At 40.4% G+C, this 22,886-nt stretch overlaps 1 protein-coding gene and 1 long non-coding RNA gene across 2 annotated transcripts in view; one reads left to right on the top strand and one right to left on the bottom strand.

Moving 5' to 3' along the window:
• LOC112583974 overlaps positions 1 to 8,370 on the top strand; it is a 127,680-nt gene extending 119,310 nt beyond the window's left edge. The window contains exon 4 of the transcript XR_006550157.2: positions 4,912 to 8,370. The gene's annotated coding sequence lies outside the window, so the exon portion shown is untranslated. The remainder of the gene's footprint in view (positions 1 to 4,911) is intronic.
• LOC112583975 lies at positions 273 to 2,099 on the bottom strand. Its single transcript, XR_006550159.2, has 3 exons — positions 1,810 to 2,099; positions 738 to 885; positions 273 to 386 (listed from the first exon to the last, which is right to left on the bottom strand). It is a non-coding gene; the product is annotated as an uncharacterized LOC112583975 (long non-coding RNA).
• Positions 8,371 to 22,886: the final 14,516 nt, after the last annotated feature.

Genomic DNA, 22,886 nt, shown 5'->3' with positions numbered 1-22,886 from the left:
ATACAAGCAAATAAGCAAGCACAAATCATTGGGATAGATGTGTGGACAAATATGCGCACAAGAAGCTTTGATTGCACACAGGAGGGACTGCTTCAGGGGAAGGAGCATCAGGGAAGGCTTCCTGGAAGCAATGACTTCTGATGAGCAAAGAAGTCAAAGAAGTGGATTGAGGAAACTCACTGAGGGGCATTGTTGGAAATATGTGAGCAAATGCTGGTGAGTGTGCTGTATGAAGCATGGATGGAATGGGCTATTTACATATCAAGGTGGGCTTTGCAGAGTATTCAACAGTTGTTTATTGAGTGAATTAGAGACTTTGTTCCATGCCCTGCTGAAGTGCAGATAAGTGATTTCTATTGCCTTTCTCTGATCATTCTATCATGAATCTGTTAAAAGAGAAATGGAGATAGTTTACCACAACCATTTTTCTATAGCCGTTATAGTTACATGAGCTCTGATTTTCCTTTTTAAAAATTTTTAAATATTTTTGTATGATTTTAAAGGTTACTTTTCGTTTGCAGTTATCATAAAATATTGGCTATATTCCCCATATTGTATAATTATCCTTGAGCCTATCTTACACCTAATAGTTTGAACCTCCCACCCTCTCACCCCTATATTGCCCCCCACCACTGGTAACCACTAACAGATGTTCTCTATATTTGTGAATATGATTCTTTTATATTATATTCACTGGTTTATTGTATTTTCTGTCTTATGATATTTATCGTACTTACCGTTTTCATGTTTTATGCCTTTCCAGTTCACATGAATTTAGCACAGGCTTTATTCCTAAGGTTTCTGTGACTGCTCTTGACACAGTTAATGGCCTCTGCAGTCCAACCAGACTTAGTAATATGTTATAGTTGCTTCAGATATTTTTTTCTGTTAAACAGAAATAAAGTGTTACTGGTCGAGCAGAAGCCCATCTTTTCCCTTCCCTCCCTCCTGGGAGTTAGCTTGTGTCCTGACATTCTCATGCATGTCTTAAATCTTTTACTATAAATGTATATATCTATAAACATAGTATTCTAAATATGAATAATATGGTCATTTCCTCATATGTTTTCATATTTCAAAAAATCAGACATCATTTCAAGATGAACCAATTCAAGATGAACCTTCAAGAAAATGTATCACTTAACAAAAATGTGGGAGGGAACTCAACCAAAAGCACTATATTTAAAACAGATGCTCTAGTGTCTGAAACAGGAAAGAAAATTTAAAATCACAGAATGAAAAAGCAAAATGATCACTTCAAAAATCATTTGTGTTATTTTATATTTCAGGAGGAAAATATGTTAAAAAATTTTACTTTGGTTACCATTAATCAAGTATGGAAAAATTGATACTAAAGGAGGAAATGGAAGAAAAAGAAACCCAATGAGGCTTTTATACACTTTGCATCCTGATAAGATTTACGGCAGTTTAGTTAAGGACTCTATAATTGGATAGATCAGTGATGAAACAAACTAATACAGGGCATTTCTCCTTCATCTAATTAGACTCCCTGAATCGTGGAATTTAAATTATATGTGGAGAGGCTCTGTCAAAACAGACTCTCCTGCGTCTCCAGTAATTGAAAGCAACTGGATTTTTGCCCCTGGCCCCCAACATCTGGAAAACTTTCATCTAGTTTTTTTTCCTCCCAAGTGTGTATATGCATAAAAGCAAAAATTTCCAGTTTCCCAAATAGATTTCAAATTTGTCCTCATTCAGCATTTTGTTGAGTTTTAATTTGTCATTAAAATTATATCATAGACATAGTAAAAGAAAACCAAGGTGAAGGAAGACCTAGTTTAAGCTTACCTACAATTCTCATGTGTTCACCTGGGCCATATGTTTATCCTGCCCTCAAGTCTGTCCCAAAGGGCAAGATATTTCAGGGTTATTTCACATGGGTTTAGGATTCTTTTGTGGAATTGCAGTCTCTGAATTACAGCCCCTAGGAGCTAAGACAGATAAAGACAGAACTCAGGTAAATTCTGCCTCAGAAGGTGAGACACACCCCGGGGCTATTAGCCTTCTGAAGCTGTGTGTTAATTGCTCAGTCGGCTCTGACTCTGCAATCTAATGGACTATAGTCCATCAGGGTCCTCCATCCACAGAATTCTCCAGGCAAGAATACTGAAGTGGGTTGCCATTTCCTTTTCTAGGGAACCTTCCCAACCCAGGGATCAAACCCAGGTCTCTTTCATTACAGGCAGATTCTTTACCGTCTGAGCCACCAGTGAGGACTGAAGAATCATTGTGCTTGTGTGTTAAATCGCTTCAGTCATGTCGGACTCTGTGACACTGTGGACTGTAGCCTGCCTCCCACTGCAGGAGACGTAAAAGACATAGGTTCAATCCCTGGATCGGGAAAAATCCCCTGGAGAAGGGTGTGGCAACCCACTCCAGCATTCTTGTCTGGAGAAACTCATGGACAGAGGAGCCTTGAGGGCTACAGTCATGGGGTCACAAAAAGTCGGACACGACTGAGGTGACTTAACATGGACTGTAGCCCACCAGGCTCCTCTGTCCATGGGATTCTCCAGGCAAGAATACTGGAGTGGGTTGCCACTTCCTTCTCCAGTAGATCTTCTCGACCCAGGGATCAAACCTGCATCTCCTATGTCTCGGGCATGCACAAGTGGGTTCTTTATCATTAGCACCACCTGGAAAGCTGAGTGCTTCCCCAGTCCTTGGGGCTATTTCTCCAAGACAGATCCTAGCTCTGACTTCTTTCCTTTTTATTTTTTAAACTTCTTTCTTTATTTTGGAGGATAGATGATTAACAATGTTGTGATAGTTTAAAACATATCTGTTGGGATAGTTCAAACATATCTGTTGAATATATCCCAATTTAACTATTAATGAATAATTTAACTATTGATTGACTTTTCCTTTTTGCCTGTGTACTCTAAAAATGTTTATAGGATTGCTCTAAATTATTCCAAACACAATGGGATATTTGAAAAGCAGAGCACTGTGGCTTAAGTACAGTTATTTCTAGTAAAAATCCTATAGATGTTTTGAATGAAGATTCAAAATATTTACAGACCTGTATATTTTAAGATCCCTTGTGTCTTGCAGTTGTAGCAATAGCTTCCACCTCACTTCAAAAGAAGGGATCACCCAGGTAAAGAGACGAGTGGAGTCCCTTTGCTTCCACTTGAGACTTCACTTCTCTTTACCTGGATGATCCCTTCCTTTTTAAAAAAAACTTTTTAAAAATTTTATTTTTAATTGGAGGATAATACTTTACAATGTAGTGATGGTTTCTGCCATACATCAACAAGAATCAGCCACAGGTATACATGTGTCCCTCTGTCTTAAACATCACTCCCAACTCCTTCCCCATCCCATCCCTCTAGATTGTCACCAACTTTGGGTTCCCTGCATGATCGAGTAAATTCCCACTGGCTATCTATTTCACATATGGTAATGTATATATTTCAGTACTATTCTCTCAAGTCTTCCCACCCTCTCCCTACCCCACTGTGGCCAAAAGTCTGTTCTTAATGTCTGTGTCTCCTTTGCTGCTTTGCAAATAGGATCATCAGTATCATCTTTCTAGATTCCACATATATGCATTAATATATGCTATTTGTCTTTCTCTTTCTGATTTACTTCACTCTGTATAATAGGCTCTAGGTTCACCCACCTCATTAGAATTGATTCATATGTGTTCCTTTTTATAACTGAGTAATATTCCATTGTGTATATGTACCACAACTTTATCCATTCATCTATTGATGGACATCTAGGCTGCTTCCATGACCTAGCTATTGTATGATCCCTTCTTTTGAAGTGAGATGGACGTTATTACCACAGTTGCAAGATACAAGGATCTTAAAATATACAGTCTATGAATACTTTGATTCTTCATTCAAAGTATCTGTAGGATTTTACTAGAAATAACTAAAGCCATGATGCTCTGCTTTTCAAATATCTCATTGTGTTTGGAAAAATTTAGAGCAATCCTGTAAACATTTGAGTACTTAGGCAAAAAGGAAAAGTCAGTCAATAGTTAAATTCTTCATTCATCAAGAGTTAAATTGGGGTATATCCAACAGATATGTTTGAAATGGCTGTTGGTAAAATACAACTTCAGGAATTGTTTCTAAAAAGACTGATTTTTTAAAAATGGCATTGAACAACAAAAGAACAGTTTTTTAAAAGCAAAAAACAAACCAAAACGCTACCAGCACAATTGGTAGACTTTTTAGCAATATAAACAGAACTGAAAAAATAAAACGTGAAAACTAAAAATATGTCAGAAAAATAATTACTGATTTTCAAACTTTAGATCAAGAGACAGACACAAAGAAAAGATATCATAAGAGGAGGAAATTTTTAACCCAAATTTTACAAATAATTTTTATATTTATTCTGAATATTGGTCCCTAGAAGAATGTGTGCATATCCCATAGAGATAGGGGTCAGATACAGAGATGGAATTTCCACGTCTTTCTGCAAAAATCATTTCCTTCATTGGTCTGTCATTGTCGTAACCACCCTCCCCAAGTCCATTAAACTTCCTGCCTGTGAAAATATCATTTCAAATCTCCTTGGTGAATTAGACAATTGATGAGAAAATGTTAGCCAAAAAAAAATTTGTATTAAACTGAACTGTTTGTATTTCAAAACTTCTTCACTGTTTTCTCTGGTGAATTCCTGCCTCTTCAGTCTTAAAATCCCAAACTTAAGAAACTTCTCCTCTATGAAATCCTTAATAACACTCCTCACCATCTTCCTGTGCATTCCTCTCCCTGACATGATGAGTTCTTTTGTGCTCTCTCTATGCTTGTGTAGACTTTAATTGTATCGTTTATAACCATTGAGTCATACTTGATTACTATTTACACACTAGTAAAATATACTGTGAGATCTTCAAGAATAATAACATTTTTTTGTTTGTTTGTTTAGATTCAAAGCATTGCTAAGAACCTGTCTGATGGTCAGCTCAACATAACACATGTTCATGAGTAAATGATGGGAAGGTGAAGAAAAGTCCTGGGGCTCCCCTGCATGGCACACCAGATTTAGCTGATCCTGGCTCTGGAAGCATGAGAGAAAGGATTTCTTCAAAACAAATTCTGAGAGGAATGGAGAGTTTTAGTTTAATGGGTAGTATTTCATTTTGGCAAGATAAAAAGGTTCTGGAGATTGGTTGCACAACAACGTGAATATGCTTAATTTAACACTGCCAAATTGTTCACCTGAAAATGGTTAAGATGGCAAATTTTATGTTTTGTGTATTTCACCATAATTAAACGTTAAAAAAAAGTTTGGATGATGAGGAAGAGGACATATGAGCACAAGACATTGTAAGTGACCTAATGACCTCTCACCTGTGACAAGCAGAGATAATATCCATGACAACTGGCTACTCACACTTGGTGTTTTTCCTTTTAGGTGCACTGTGTTTCAGATTCTATCTTGTTTGATTTTTTGACTAACCCTATGAATGGAAGGCATTTTTTCTCCTGCATTTTAAAGACCTAGAAACTAAGATGAAAAGAAGTGAACTGAACACTGGGGGTCTGCTGGGTCACTGCCAAGACTGGTGGTCAGCTGTCTGGTGTTAACCACATAGGCTGGGCTCATGATCTCATGATGTCTTGTCCTACCGGTGGTGCTTCAGGCCCAGAGAAAGCCACTCTGCTCCTGCTTGGGGCTCTGGGGACTGGTCCACTATGCTGCTGTTAGGAGGTCATCTTGGATGAACAGGAGAGGAAGAGTTTTCTCTCAGGGATGGCGCCTGTCCTCTGTCTGGATGATCTTCTCAAGCAGCTAGTCTCCTATTTGGTGGGAGACACATTGAAATCTGTGGTGAGGGTCCCTTCTCCACTCACATTTCCTTATGCCATTATCATCATCATCATATTATATCATTTTTACAGGAGGCCCAGTGGATCATGGAGCCGGAGTGGTTTCGACTGTACAGTGGCAGCGTTTATATCTACTTGTCCTTGTCAGTGTGGCCAGCACTCAGGTCCAGGTGTCACACAGACAACCTCTGAGTGGACATACAACAACCTCATGCACATTATAAATGCCACATTCTAACCCAACTTCAGCTGAGTCAATTGAATCACAGGATTGCAAACTGATAGCTCCTGTATTGCCCAAACGTTGTCCCTGTGAGCCTCAGCTGATGCAGTGCTGGCCACTGTAACACAGCTGCCTTTAAACCAACTGAGAGAATTCTATTTTGAATGCCAACAAAGTCTAGATTTGGGAGTAAGGCAGTGACTTCTAATTCTTCCCTTGCAGCTGCCCAGGAGACCAAGTTTCCCAGCCTCCCTGGCAGCTGGGTATGGCCATGAGACTGAGTGTTGACCAATAGGATGTGAGCAGGAATAGCAACTTCTAAATGGACTTTGTTTAAGAAAGTCACCTTTATTTCTTCTCTGCTCTTTTCCATGAACTTGTCTCGTGAGTTAGACTCAATCACGCTGCCTTGGGTCATTCCCTAGGGCAGGATTTTCTCAAACTTTTTGGTCTTAGGACTTCTTCAGACTCTGAAAAATTATTGAGGAATCCCAACTAGCTGTTGTTTCTATGGGCATATTTACTGTATTTAAAAAGTAGAACTAAAAAAAATTGTATTAATTATTAAGTCATTTAAAGCTAACTATAATAAACCTATTATATAGTAACATAATATTACATATTAACATAGAAGAACATTTTAATGAAAACTAGCCATATTGAAAAATTTAAGCTATGTATTAATTCATTTAAAATAATTATAATAAAACTGGTATGTGTTAATATAAGAACATATTTTATTAAAATATTTTAGTTTCCTAGACAAAAAGTCAGTGAGAAGAGGGGAATTGTTTTACATTTTTCAAATCACCTAATGTTTGGCTTAAAAAAACCAGCTGTGTTCTCACATATGCTTCTGCATGAACTCTGCTGGGACAGACTCTTTTGCTTGCAGTCTGTGAGGAAGAACCAGCCTCACACAGATAGTAGCTGGGAAAGGAAGGAGTATTCTAGTAGCCATTTAAAAAAATGTTATTCTTCTTTGATACTGCAACAGATATAAGTGATAGTTTCTTAAAGGTTAGTTGCAATGTGAAGTCTGAAACTTGTATCAAGTGCCTTTCATACTCAGGTACATGAAGAATCTACTGGTCTGTTTTGCACTTTAAATGGATCTTTTACCCATTCATGACCTTACAATATTGCCTCACTGAGTTGCATAGACCTTTCAAATGTTGACACATTTTATTAAACAACATTAAAACATCCCAACTGTTCACATCAACACCAATCTCAGAAAAAAAAAAAAATGGTAGTAACATAAAGATAGTAAAAATTCTTTAAGTACTGGGAAGCTGTCAAGTTCAAGGTACAGGTACAGATTTTCCAAAATGGTAATTTTTGCTTCAAAGCTCAAATTTTGTAATTGGCAGCAAATACTGTCAGTTGTTTTTCTTGATTTGCCTTTTAAATGTTCACAAAGATGTCTGTCAAACACCCAAATCTGAATAAGAATATTTGTCTTTCAGCTATTCTTTGAAGTGAAAATCATGATTCATGGAGAAAATAAAAGTAGCTAGCTCTCCTTGAAGTGCAAAATTTCACAAGTGCTTTTCTTGGAGACAAATACATTACCTTGGAATTCATCAGACTTGACACATACTGCCAAATTCATTACCCAAAGTATTATGAAGAATCAAGAATTAATAACGTTAATACTTCTTGCTGCTTCATCAAAGGAATTTTAGAGTGAATCTGGCTTTTCTACCTTGTGATTGTGTGGCAGTTAAGAATACAGTGAATGCTAGTCCGCTTGGGCTTTCTGGTGTCCCTGCCTTGATTGAGGCCAGCGGTTTTATCTACCATTGCTTGTGTAACATTAGTTTAAGTATCAGTGCGGTGAAAAAGGCAAGATATCTTAGTATCATTACGAAAATAGTTCTGACCTATGCTCTGCCCGAATGGGTCTCTAGGATTCCAGTGTTGCAATACAAGGGAAGGTCAAGGCCTTCACGTTCTTGAAAACTTCCCCAGTGTCCATGTGGAGCTGCAACAAGAAGTTAAATGCAATGTCATTGTGGGGGGGGTGGGTGGGCACCCACAGAACCTAGTCTTATGACCTACTGTTTCTGAGTGTTCTTTATTCCTAGCTGAGCTAAACTGTCTGGAATGGGAAAGTGAGTGTCTTATAAAACCGTTTTTTCAGGGCCTGGGAAGAAGGGGCAGGGCAGCATGAGGCAGGAACTGGTGGCTGGCCAGAGTCCCTGCAGCCCCAAGCTTGCTGGGCAGTGTAATGGAGCACGTTCCAGTGTTTCTGAAAACCTGGAGACAAGGGATGCCAGGCATTACTTTGCCTTGAAGCTCTTCCACCTAGGGATTTAGCTTCTGCAGCCCCATTTGGGGGGGGGGGGGGCGGGTACAGATCCATCTCTCTATTCTGCCAAAAAGTCCTCCTCCATCCCACCTTTGCTCAAGATACCCAAAGGAGCAAAAGGCACGGTGGGCTTCCTGTATCCTTATCATCAGCACTGCAGCTATTGCTCAGGGCTACCAGGGTCCTTTCCAGGCTTCTGGTGGCCTCACTCGGAAAACTATACTCTTGGAATTGTAAGTGAAGCTTGTTTCAGAGTAAATGACATTTTAGGGAATGGGGAAACAGTGTCTGAACCTCTTTGGGGTCGAATTCTGGTGGTATCCTGGCAGTTCTGTTTGTGGTATAATTCTGATGACATCTTGGCTTTTCCTGTTGCTGGTGTATGTTTCACCTTTCTTGGGTCTGACAAGTTGGTTATCATTTATCTTTGTATTTTTAGCTTCCAAAAATGTATTATTTCACTGAGTCAGCTCTGGGATGGTGACCATAGGCCTGTCTTTTCCCGGTATCACCATTCCCTAGTGTTATGTTCCATACCCTGATGAATTTCTCATAGTTAATCTCTAAAAGAGAACCCAGAGCCACTTAACATAATTGTAGAGTTTATCTCTTTGACAAAGGTGGCTGACTCAGAGGGAGGATGAAGGCTGATACTCAGCCCTGTTCTGCTCACCAAGCTATATTCCCACAGGGCTAGATGTGCCCAGAGTGAGCATCTTTTTCTCTTGTCTCCACAGAAAGGGTGCCTTTCTTTAGCTTGTATCAAAATCTTCTGACAGCGGCTTAAGGTGGCTCTATCAGGACTTACCTTGGCCCCTCCTGGGTCCTTTGAAGGATGTTTTCCTTTGTGGCCTGACCATTTGTGTCTTACTCAGAAGGGCCTTCCAGATATAAGTCCTGTTGTCTATTTCTTTCCCACTCAAACTGGCTTTTGCCCAGAGTCCTAGGGGAGTGGGCCAAGAGCAGTACTTTGTCCATGTTGGACAGCTGGGCTATTCAGCTAAATTGTAAGGACTAAGTTCTACAAACTCATCTCCTTCCTGTGTCCAATCTAATGCACACCCTCTTCTACAGCAAAAAGAAGGCTTTTGTTATGTGTAAGTATAGGAAGGAATGTCTGATAAGCCAGAGACCAATATACAGCCAGCAAGCATCAAGCACCCACAGGGGAGACCACTTAAGTAAGAACAAAAATGTGGTTTTTCTCTCATGACCACCAGATGACTCTGGCTATGACAACATCAGACATGGTCCCAGAAGTAGCTACTCTTGCTGCTGCTGCAGTTTCTGTTGGGCAGTCCTTTGTCTAGAGCTGCCGCATGCGACAGAATCTGATCTAGATATTTCTTTCTTCTTCCCCAGCCCCTCACATCAAAGGGTGCCATGAGCTTTCTGTCCTTGCTGGCCCTAAATTTTCTCTGGAACCCTGGTTCTTTTAATCATGGCCCTTGTAGCTAGTTTCTTTATTAAAAAGTCTTTAAAAGTTCCATCTTGGAATATGGTTGGTTTCTGTCTCTGGTTGGTCCTTAGATCATCATGAAAGTACAGAACCATGGGGACAAAGAGAATCTCATACGCACTTGGAGGTAGAGGTGAGCAGTTGGGAGAGGTTGGCAGAGAGTGATTTGGGATTTTTCAAAAGCAACTAAGGAAGTTAGAAATTAATGGAGAAATTTCTTACCAATTCTCAAAGGAAATTCTCTTTCACCTAGAATTTTATTCCTAGTCAGAACATCAGTTAAGGGATTTCCCTGGCGGTCCAGTGGCTAAAAGACTCCATGGTCGCAAGTCAGGGGGCTGGTTCAATCCCTGGGACGACCCAGAGGGATGGAATGGGGAGGGAGGAGGGAGGAGGGTTCAGGATGGGGAACACATGTAAACCTGTGGCGGATTCATTTTGATATTTGGCAAATCTAATACAGTTATGTAAAGTTTAAAAATAAAATAAAATTAAAAAAAAAAAAAAAAATCCCTGGTCGGGGAACTAGACCCCCCACGTGCCACAACTAAAGATCCCGCCTGTTGCAAGTGAAAAATTAAAGATCCTGCATGCCACCACGGAGACCTGGCACTGTCAAATAAATAAATAAACAAACATATGTTTAAAAAGGACATCAGTTAAATATTAAATAGACTGAAGATATTTTCAGAACTTTAGGGTCTCTAGGAATTGACATCTTTTCTCAGGAACCTCCTGGGGGAGGTACCCCTTCACAATGAGAGAATAAGCAAATGAAAAGGAAGACACAGGACCTGGGAAACAGGAGATCCTAAGGGAGACAGAGGTGAAGGGACTCCTGCCAGTAAGGATCAGGGGAGATACCAGGTCAGCACAGGAAGCACCTGAACCAATTAAAACAGGTTAGGGCTCCAAGCAAAGCTTTAATAGAATAGTTTTGAGAAGAGATTTAGACAATGGAGAAGAATTTGAAAGTGCATTAGTGATAAATATATAGAAAGCAAAGCAAAAAGTGGCATACTTCCTGGCTTAGCAATGGATAATATAAATACTATTGACCTAACAAAAATGAATACATGTCAAGAATACAGGGGATAGGAAATGTGTGATTGTGTGTGTGTGGTAGTGGTGGTGGTGATGGTGAAAGTGGGGGAGAGATGAAGGGCCGTCAACGCCAAAGCACCAGCCAGCTAATAAATAACTTCTCAAAGTGACAAGGCAAGAAAAATGACTATAAGCATGGTACTGAGATATATGGAGGTATATATACAGAATCACGCTAAGTAGCTTCAGTCATGTCCGACTCTTTGCAGCCCCATAGACGTACCCTGCCAGGCTCCTCTGATTATGGGATTTACCAGGCAAGAATACTGGAGTGGGTTGCCACTCCCTTCTCCAAGGGATCTTCCTGACCCAGGGATTGAACCTAGGTCTCCTGCATTGCAGGCAGATTCTTTACCATCTGAGCCACCAGGGAAACCCTATAAACTCTATATGCAGGTTTAATTTTAAATTTTCCTTTAAAAAACCCAAACTAAAACCTAAAAATGGGAAGAGAGATAAGAATGAAGAAGTCTATGTGATTTTTTTCTTTTCTCTAATTTGCCGTACTAATAAATTGTTCACAGTTTCAAAAAAGAAATCCAAACTATTAACAAGTAGATCTGAAATAAAATAACTGGGCAGAAAATATTGCTCCCCTGCTTCCTTGGGCTGGTGCAGGGGCTCTTGCCAAATGATGTGCTCAATACTCACATAGCTTTGATCTCTGAACTGCAAACGAACATCCCATTTCCTTCCTGAGCATGGGTAGGGCTCTCTGTGTTCCAGTCACACCTCACCCCTTGACCTCCCTAGCCCTGGACAGTTGTAGTGGGTTGAATTGTGTTCCTCAGAAATCCCAGGTCCTTGCAAATGTGACTTTATTTGGAAACAAGGGCTTTGCAGGTATCATGTCCATGACCTCAAGTTGAAGTCATCCTGGTTTTAGACTGTGTCTTGAGTCCAGTGACTAGTGACGTTATAAGAGAAAAGAGAGGGAAATTTGAGACACAAACACAGAAGAGACACAGGGAAGAAGGCCTCATGAAGATGGAGGCAGAGATTGGAGTGATGTAGCCACATCCAAGGCACCAGGAGCCACGAGAAGCTGAAGGAGGCAAGGGTGGGGATCCTCCCCTAGAAAATTTTAGAGGAATCTTGGCTCTGCCAACACCTTGATCTCAGACTTCTGGGCCTCAGATCTGTGATAGAACCCATTTGTGGTCATCCCTAGGGCAGCCCTAGGAAACAATGGAGTACATAGATGCAGATGAATGAGAAGCAAGCCTTTGAGTCTGTGGTGTGAATTTTTCAGGTCCTCTTCTCATCAAACAAATGTTTGCTGAGCTCCTGACATTTATCAGGCGCTGCACTGGGCCTCGAGGTTGGAAATGAGAACTTAGAGGCAGAGGCAGCTTGGCCATGTGCTGTGGTCCATGTCAAAGCATTTAGGCTTCATCTCCTGAACCAGAACAAGCCTCTGAAAGGTTATAAGATGAGTCTGGTGCCTTGGAAAAAGAACTCGGAGCAGAGGGCAGTAGGGAGAAGGGATTTTGGTGGGAACCTGGAAAATGTAGTTAGGACCAGTGTTTTCAAACGTGGAGAGTTTGGCCCTTCATTGAGGAGACTTGGGTAGGAGAGGCCTGTCCTGTCTGAAAACATTCATCAGGCCTAGTGTTTTCATAATATAAATGATAAGCGATCCCATCATGAGAAAACCTGGGGTAGTGGAACCCTACAAAAGATAGCATGACAAAACGTTGTAGGGTGATGGATTCTGAGAGATTAATCACAGTACACCTCATCTTTTCTGAGTATTTATGTACCATACCAAGTGCTTTTTACTGTTATTTCACTTAATTCTCTAGCAGTCCTGTGAGGAGAGTACTATTATTCTGCTTCTGCTAAGTCACTTCAGTTGTTTCCGACTCTGTGCAACCCCAGAGACAGCAGCCCACCAGGCTCCCCCGTCCCTGGGATTCTCCAGGCAAGAACACTGGAGTGGGTTGCCATTTCCTTTTCCAATGTATGAAAGTGAAAAGTGAAAGGGAAGTCGCTCAGTTGTGTCCGACTCTTAGCGATCCCATGGACTGCAGCCCACCAGACTCCTCCGTCCATGGGATTTTCCAGGCAAGAATACTAGTACTTCTACTTTAATCATGAATAGCTGAGGCTTAGATTTAGGTCAAGTCACACAGTTAGGCAGAGGTGGGACTCAACTCTAGTGACTTTACTCCTTAGCCATTCCCCAGTATTTCACTCCCTTTAAAAAAATTCATTTATTTCTTTAAAATTTATTGTAGTTAATTTACCATGTGTTAATTTCTGCTGTGTAGTAAAGTGACTCAGTCATACATCATATATATTTTTTGATATTCTTTTCCACTATGGTTTATCATAAGATATTGAATATGGTTTCTTGTGCTATTCAGTAGGAGCTTGTTGTTTGTCCAGTCTATATATGCTAGCTTACCTCTGCTAACCCCAAACTCCCAATCCTTCCCTCCCGCACCCCTCTGCAATTACAAGTCTATTCTCTGTGTTTGTGAGTCTGTTTTGTAGTTATGTTCATTTGTTTTATATTTTAGATTCCACATATAAGTGGTATCAGATGGTATTTGTCTTTTTGTTTCTGACTTCACTTAGTATGATAATCTCTAGATCCTTTCATGTTGCTGCAAATAGCATTATTTCTTCTTTTTGTGGCTGAGTAATATTCCATTGGAGAAGGCAATGGCACCCCACTCCAGTACTCTTGCCTGGAAAATCCCATGGATGGAGGAGCCTGGAAGGCTGCAGTCCATGGGGTCGCTGAGGGTCGGACACGACTGAGTGACTTCACTTTCACTTTTCACTTTCATGCATTGGAGAAGGAAATGGAAACCCACTCCAGTGTTCTTGCCTGGAGAATCCCAGGGACGGGGGAGCCTAGTGGGCTGCCATCTATGGGGTCACACAGAGTCGGACACGACTGAAGTGACTTAGCAATAGCAATAGCAATATTCCATTATATATATATATAATATTTCAAATATATAATTTCATATATGTATATATATCTTCTTTATCAATTCATCTATAGATGAACATTTATGTTGTTTCAATGACTTTTCTATTGTGAATAGTGCTGCTGTTAACATAGGGGTACGTGTATCTTTTTGAATTATAGTTTTATCCAGGTATATACCCTGGAGTGGGATTGCTGGGTCATATGGAAACTGTAATTTTGTTTTTTTGAGGAACCTTCATACTTTTTTCCACAGTGGCTGCACCAATTTACATTTCCACCAACAGTATTTCACTCCCTTTGAAAAGTTTAGTTTGATGGCCAAAGGATGGGCTAGAGATTATAAGGATGTAAATGAAGGCAGTGGCAGTCAGTCTGGGTTGAGCAAGATCGATGTGAGGGCTGTTTGAAAAGACTTGTTGACAAATCAAACCGGGAAAGGTGAAGGGAAAAAAATAACTTGGGACACAAGAAAAGATATTATCCACACTTTTTTCTTTCTGCTTTGAAAATATTATATTTAGAATTTTTTGTTTCAAAGAGTAAGAGTTTTGCATAATCAACTCAATACAATCTATATAGAGCAGTTCACTATAGCTTGTGGTACAACATCTGAGCTATAGAACAGATGTAATTTCATGCAACCGTATTCATCAGTGAATTTTGTAGCGAAGATGATATAAAACACAAGTAATCACACATGAGTTTCTCTCCTGTATGGTTAGACTTCTATAGAATGTGTAAATAGATTAATACCTTTTACACAGAACAGTTGTGCATCATCAAATACCCTCAACTGCAAAACAAGTCTGCTTTTTTTCTCCATTTAACTTCATTTGAGGAAATATCTGGCACTTATTTTAAGCCATGTCTAATAAGTGCCTGTCCAGTCAAGTGTCTAGTCGAGGCTATGGTTTTTCCTGTGGTCATGTATGGGTGTGAGAGTTGGACTGTGAAGAAGGCTGAGCGCCGAAGAATTGATGCTTTTGAACTGTGGTGTTGGAGAAGACTCTTGAGAGTCCCTTGGACTGCAAGGAGATCCAATTGGTCCATTCTGAAGGAGATCAGCCCTGGGATTTCTTTGGAAGGAATGATGCTGAAGCTGAAGCTCCAGTACTTTGGCCACCTCATGTGAAGAGTTGACTCATTGGAAAAGACTCTGATGCTGGGAGGGACTGGGGGCAGGAGGAAAAGGGGACGACAGAGGATGAGATGGCTGGATGGCATCACTGACTCGATGGATTTGAGTCTGAGTGAACTCCGGGAGTTGGTGATGGACAGGGAGGCCTGGCATGCTGCGATTCATGGAGTCGCAAAGAGTCAGACATGACTGAGCAACTGAACTGAACTGAATAAGTGCCTGTATTGCTTTTCTAGGGCTGCATAATAAAGTACCACAGACTAGGTGGCTTAAACAACAACAGAAATGTATTTTCTCCCAGTTCTGAAACCTGGAAGTCCAAGATCAAAATGTCAGCTGGTTGATTTCCTTCTGAGGCCTCTCTCCCTGGCTTGAAGATGGCTGCCCTCCTGCTATGTCTTTGCCTTCTTCTCTGTGCTTTTGTGTCCAAATCTCCTTCTCTTATAAGGACACAAGTCATGCTGGATTATGATCCACCCAAAAGACCTTATTTTAACTTAAGAATTCCTTTAAAGACCTTATCTCCAAATTCAGTTATTAGGTTGGTGCAAAAGTAATTGCAGTTTCAAACCATGAATCGTTTTAACTAGACTCAAACACATATTTATTAATCAAAATAGGAATCATTACAATCAACACATTTTTGCTAATGAGAAATATTCCTATTGTGTAAAAATCCATTCTTCAGGATTCAACGAACTCTTGGAAAGCATTTTCTGTGTCCTGCTGGTTGTGGAAGCGTTTGACCTGTGAAAAGTTGTCGAGATGCTTGAAGAAGGGGTAGCCAGTTGGCAAGAGATCAGGTAAATATAGTGGATAAAGCAAAACTTTTAGCCTAATTTGTTCAACTTTTGAAGTGTTGGCTGTGCAGTGTATGGTCAGGCTTTGTTTTGGCAAAGAATTGGAGCCATTCTGTTGACCAATGCCAGCTGCGGTCATTGTAGATTTCAGGGTATCTCATCGATTTGCTGAGCATATTTCTCACATATGATTGTTTCGATGGGATTCAGAAAGCTGTAGTGGATCCGACGGGCAGCAGACCACCAGACAGTGACCATGAACTTTTTCTGGTGCAAGTTTGGCTTTGGGAGGTGCTTTGGAACTTCTTCTCAGTCCAACTACTGAGCTGTTCATCACTGGTTGTCAAATGAAATCCACTTTTCATTGCATGTTACAACCTGATTGAGAAATGGCTCATTGTTACTGTGTAGGATAAGAGAAGACACTTCAAGACAACAGTTTTTTAAAATTTTCAGTCAGCTCATAAGGCATGCACTCATTGAGCTTTTTCACTTTTCCAGTTTGCTTCAAATGCTAAGTGATGGTAGAATGGTCGATGTTGAGTTCTTTGGCAACTTGTGTAGTTGTAAGAGGATCAGCTTTGGTAATGGCTCTCAATTGGTTGTTGTCAACTTCCGAGGGCTGGCTGCTATGCTCCTCATCTTCAAGGCTCTCATCTCCTTTGCAAAACTTCTTGAACTATCACTGCACTGTATGTTTGTTAGCAGTTCCTGGGCCAAAGGCATTGTTGATGCTGTGACTTGTCTCTGTTGCTTTATGAACCATTTTGAACTCAAATTAGAAAATCGCTCGAATTTGCTTTTTGTCTAACATCATTTCCATAGTCTAAAATAAATGTAAAATAAATAGCAAGTAGTAAGTCATTAGCAAAAAAAAAAAAGTAAAATGTGAAATGCACATTAAAATGATGTATAACATAATCACATTTACTTAAGGTATTCCAAAATCAAATGGCAAATTTCTACAATGCAAAAACCACAATTACTTTTGCACTAACTTTCTGAGGTTCTGGGGGTTAAGACTTCAACATGAATTTAGGTAGGGGACAGTTTAGGTAGCCCGTAATACACTCTAAGATCACAAAGTTCAGAGCCATATTCACGCTGTAGGAAGCCGTTTCTTGAGATGATGGGATCCAGTTGCTCAGGCCATTCAGACAATCAGAACAGAGCCAAAAGTGACTTCACTGTGGGACACTTAGTGAAGTTACCTCCCTCTTCCTTATTATGTGGCTTGTTTCCCAGGGCTAGAGAGAGATTTCAGTCATTCTTTGGCATTATTGCTGGCCATGGGGACCTCTACATCTGATATTTTAAAGGGATGAGAACATGGGTGGGTGGAGGTTGAAAGTATTTTTTAGATACAAGTACACAGACAGGCTGAATGAAATGGTGTGATCTCAGAGGGTGTGTGGAAACTGGCAAAAACTTTGGAGGTCAGTGCTCTGAGACTTCTAGAACTTTGTCTCCTTCTCCCTAGTGCAACACTCTCTATGAAAGGTCACTGCCCATTCATCAATTTGACATCATGGAAGAAAGGCTCCCTTCAATCTTGTTTTTCCTTATGTGTGACTCAGAGTTCATTTATTAAGGGAAAACGCTGTGGGGGTACATGTATATTTCCTAATAAACAAAGTGAAAAGGAATTTTTTTGCCACCTATTGTTTAATTAAAACATATTGCCAACTGATTGGCTCTGTAATAAAACAAAACAGGATAACAACTTTCCATTATTTAAAAATCCTTCCCTGTCTCCCCAGTTGAAGTATTCTTCTGCTCCCTGTCCAATGAATGACCTTTTATTTAGCCTCACTTTTGGCTTCACACTGAAGAGTCTCAAATCTGTATCTGCCACCTAGAATTTCCCCTAAGCTTCATAAGTTGATTGCCAGTTCTCTCTAGGTCTTGCCATTGACTGCTCTATAGGAAGCTTACACTCTTATATGTAGTGTACCAATATGTACCAAATATGGACCAAAGTGAACTTCTTTTTTAAAATTTATTTTATTGAAGTATAATTGATTTACATAGTAGTATTAAATTTCTGCTGTCCAATGAAGTGACACAGTTACACACACACACATACACGTTCTTTTTTGTATTCTTTTCCACTATGGTTTTTCACAGGATATTGAATATAGTTCCCAGTGCTATACAGAAGGACCTTATTGTTTATCCATTTTCTATCTAGTAATGTACATCTGCTAATCCCAAACTCCCAAAAAAGTGAACTTCCTGTGTCCCTCAGAAACGCTGCTCATCCTCCACATGCCGCATTCTGGTTCATGAAACTTACTCAAAGAACTTAGAGATACACTTGCTTTCCTCTCATGCCTCACCTCCCATAATTAGACCCCCAATCCTACTAACTCTACGTCTTAAGTACATACCCTGGCTAGGCTTTCCTCTTCCTTCTCTTACATTTAGATTCCAACCATCTTTCCCCGAAGCCTATTACATTTGCTTCCCCAGGTGTCTCCTTGTCTCCTGTCTCACTTTTTTCTCCTTTCCTTGGATCCTAAACCTACAGACACATTTCAGCTTCCTTAGCCAACATTCCAGGCTCCCATCCTGGGCCTGACCACTTACCCAACATTCTACCCTGAAACACACCTTTTCCTAAACTTGCTGTTTGTTGCTTTAATGTAGCCTGATGGTCCCCAACTTGCAGTCATGCGCTCATGTGGATATGCAAACTCTTACTTCACTTGCAAGCATCACTCCCTTGGGATGCCTTCCATGGTCCCCATAGCTTGGACTTGGTGCTCTTTTCTGTGGTTTATGGCATATTGTGCATATCCTTCATTTCACTGGTCTGCTAAGGTGAACCAGTTTCCTTATCTGTCTCATACATCAGATTTCCAGTTCCTTACGCCCAAGGACAGTTTTCTTCACCCCTGTGCCTCTAGTGTCTAGTCAATCACTGCCTTTAAGTATATTGAATAAATGTGAAAGTGCTTTCAAAAGTTTCAAATCTGATGGAAGTATAGGGAATCTTTTTATAAACATATCCCTTAAGCATCTATAATGAACTATTGTTTTATTGTAAGAAGACCAGTGAAATCAGAGTTAAAAGCTTCAGGTGCCAATCTGTATCTAAAATGGGGCTAGTGATACTATCTAAGCCAGTGGTGAGAATCAACTATGATAATATGGGAAAAATTTATTTCTAAACCCTAAATACCGTTCTATGAAAACATGAGTTTAACACCAACTATGGTCAAGTCTTTCTAAAACTATATCCACCTATCTACCTGTTGATATCTATACATATTTGTATATACACAGATATATGTATATTTTGTACTTTGTCCTGCTTGACTCTTTAAAAATTGATCATCACCATCTGTGTAATATTCCCTCAAGTGGTGATTCAGTGACTTCCTTATTTTCAAAAGAGAGCAGTGTTTTTGGTAAGATTAGATTAGGTTAACAAGTCCTTTATCATGTATTTGATCAGGTACCTGCTCATCATATATTAATGCAAATAAACATAGAATTATCTAACAAAATTCAACCTGTTCTCCAAAAATAAAGGGAAGGAATTGAATCCTATTTACGTAAAGAGAGTTGTTCGAAGCCAGAAAAATCAGTGATTGAATGACTTGAGCTCATGTTTTAATTTTACCTTGAAAGAACCAATAAGTTTTCCCCAAATTTTTAGGTATTTTGAGAGAAGGTGGGAATTAGCACTGATTTTGAATATAGAAATGAAAAACAGCTCCTCTATCCACCTCCATAAGACATTTTCTATTTTTCCACATGGTATGTAGAAAGTGCTCAATAATTAGGGAGACCATACCTCCCATTTTGTTCAGAACAGTCCTGGGATGGCCTTCTGTCTAGATAGAATTAATATAGCATCTCTCTCCTTCTCTAAACTGTCCCTGTTTGGATGATAAATCCCACCCTCAGTACTTATTGAATGAATGAACGAATGAACTCCTAGCTTCATTCAACGAGAGGAAACAAAGAAGGTAAACATTTCAACTGTAACATTCTGCATTACATTATCCAGTGTTGTTTTACCTGGGAGCTTTATCGCTCCCAAAGAAATATTCAGGTTTTCTAATATAGAAGAAGTAGAAAGATGCCTCTTCTTGCCTCAGTTCTCTTCTATTTTCACTTAACTTTTTCCATTAAAAAATTAACATAGTGATCTGGCTGGACAGACCAATGGAGCCATCAAGGTTCTGGAGATGCAGTGACTGTTCTGGCAGAAGCAGACAGACCCTACAGTCACCAGATGTCAGAGTTATTTACATATCATGTGTGATTTAAACTAACCTGATGATGAGATTTATAGCACTTAAAATTTTATTTTATTGAAGCATAGTTGATTTTCAACGTTGTGTTAGTTTCTGCTGCTGCTAAGTCGCTTCAGTCATTACCGACTCTGTGCGACCCCATAGACGGCAGCCCTCCAGGCTCCCCTGTCCCTGGGATTCCCCAGGCAAGAACACTGGAGTGGGTTGCCATTTCCTTCTCCAATGCATGAAACTGAAAAGTGAAAGTGAAGCCACTCAGTCGTGTCTAACTGTTAGCGACCCCATGGACTGCAGCCTACCAGGCTCCTCCTTCCATGGGATTTTCCAGGCAAGAGTACTGGGGTGGGCTGCCATTGCCTTCCTCTGTGAATTTCTGCTGCAGCTGCTGCTAAGTCACTTCAGTCTTGTCCGACTCTGTGCGACCCCATAGACGGCAGCCCTCCAGGCTCCCCTGTCCCTGGGATTCCCCAGGCAAGAACACTGGAGTGGGTTGCCATTTTCTTCTCCAATGCAGGAAAGTGAAAAGTGAAAGGAAAGTCGCTCAGTCATGTCCAACTCTTCGTGACCCCATGGATGGCAGCCCACCAGACTCCTCCGTCCATGGGATTTTCCAGGCAAGAGTGCTGGAGTGGGATGCCATTGCCTTCTCCCTGTGAATTTCTACTGCTCAGCAAAATGATTCAGTTATACACATATATGTTTTTTCATATTCTTTTCCATTATGGTTTATCATAGGATACTAAATATAGTTTCCTGTGCTATACAGTAAGAGCTTGTTATTTACCCATTCGCTTTGAAACCCCATGGACTGCACCATGCCAGGCTTCCCTGTCCATCACCAACTCCCAAAGCTTACTCAAACTCATGTCCATTGAGTCGGTGATGCCATCCAACCAGCTCATCCTCTGTTGTCCCCTTCTCCTCCCGCCTTCAATCTTTCCCGGCATCAGGGTCTTTTCCAATGAGTCAGTTCACATCAGGTGACCAAAATATTAGTTTCAGCTTCAACATCAGTCCTTCCAATGAATATTCAGGACTGATTTCCCTTAGGATTAGCTGGTTGGATCTCCTTGCAGTCCAAGGGACTCTTGAGAGTTCAGAAGCATCAATTCTTCAGCCCTCAGTTTTCTTTATAGTCCAACTCTCACATCCATACATGACTACTGGAAACACCATAGCTTTGACTAGATGGACATTTGTTGGCAAAGTAATGTCTCTGCTTTTTAATATGCTGTCTAGGTTGTTCATAGCTTTTCTTCCAAGGAGCAAGTGTCTTTGAATTTCATGGCTGCAGGCACCATCTACAGTGATTTTGGAGCCTAAGAAAATAAAGTCTGTCACTGTTTCCATTTTTTCCCCATCTATTTTCCATGAAGTGATGGGACTGGATGCCATGATCTTAGTTTTCTGAATGATGAGGTTTTTTTTTTTTTAATTGGAGGCTAATTACTTTACAATATTGTGGTGGTTTTTGCCATGGGTGTACATGTGTTCCCCATCCTGAACCTTCCTCCCACCTCCCTCCCCGTCCCATCCCTCAGGGTCATCCCAGTGCACCAGCCCTGAGCACCCTGTCTGATGTATTGAACCTGGACTGGCGATCTATTTCACATATGGTAATATACATGTTTCAGTGCTATTCTCTCTAATCATCCCACCCTCGCCTTCTCCCACAGAGTCCCAAAATCTGTTCTTTACATCTGTGTCTCTTTTGCTGTCTCACATATAGGGTCATCATTACCATCTTTCTAGGTTCCATATATGTGCATTAATATACTGTATTGGTATTTTTCTTCCTGACCTACTTCACTCTGTATAATAGGCTCCAGTTTCATCCACCTCATTAGAACTGCTTCAAATGCATTCTTTTTAATGGCTGAGTAAGATTCCATTGTGTATATGTACCGCAGCTTTCTTATCCATTCGTCTGCTGATGGACATCTAGGTTGCTTCCGTGTCCTGGCTATTGTAAACAGTGCTGCAATGAACATTGGGGTACATGTGTCTCTTTCCCTTCTGGTTTCCTCAGTGTGTATGCCCAGCAGTGGGATTGCTGAGTCGTATGGCAGTTCTATTTCCAGCTTTTTAAGGAATCTCCACACTGTTTTCCATAGTGGCTGTACTGGTTTGTATTCCCACCAACAGTGTAAGAGGGTTCCTTTTTCTCCACACCCTCTCCAGCATTTATTGTTTGTAGACTTTTTGATAGCAGCCATTCTGACCGGCGTGAGATGGTACCTCATTGTGGTTTTGATTTGCATTTCTCTGATAATGAATGTTGAGTTTTAAGCCAACTTTTTCACTCTCCTCTTTCACCTTCATCAAGAAGCTCTTTAGTTCTTCTTCAGTTTCTGCCATAAGGGTGGTGTCATCTGCATATCTGAGGTTATTGATATTTCTCCTGGCAATCTTGATTCCAGCTCGTGCTTCATCCAGTCCAGCATTTTGCATGATGTACTCTGCATATAAGTTAAATAAGCACAGTGACAATATACAGCCTTGATGTACTCCTTTTCCGATTTGGAACCAGTCTGTTGTTCCATGTCCAGTTCTAACAGTTGCTTCCTGACCTGCATACAAATTTCTCAGGAGGCAGATCAGGTGGTCTGGTATTCCCATCTCTTGAAGAATTTTCCACAGTTTGTGGTGATCCACACAGTCAAAGGCTTTGGTGTAGTCAATAAGGTAGAAACAGATGTTTTTCTGGAATTTCTTGTTTTTTTGATGATCCCGTGGATGTGGGCAATTTGATCTCTGGTTCCTCTGTCTTTTCTAAATCCAGCTTGAACATCTGGAAGTTTACAGTTCATGTACTGT

This window comes from Bubalus bubalis, chromosome 3 (genome assembly GCF_019923935.1).
Source record: "Bubalus bubalis isolate 160015118507 breed Murrah chromosome 3, NDDB_SH_1, whole genome shotgun sequence".
NCBI classification, from domain to species: Eukaryota; Metazoa; Chordata; class Mammalia; order Artiodactyla; family Bovidae; genus Bubalus; species Bubalus bubalis.
The sequence above is the reverse complement of the archived record's forward strand: the minus strand, read 5'-3'. Positions and strand labels throughout refer to the sequence as shown.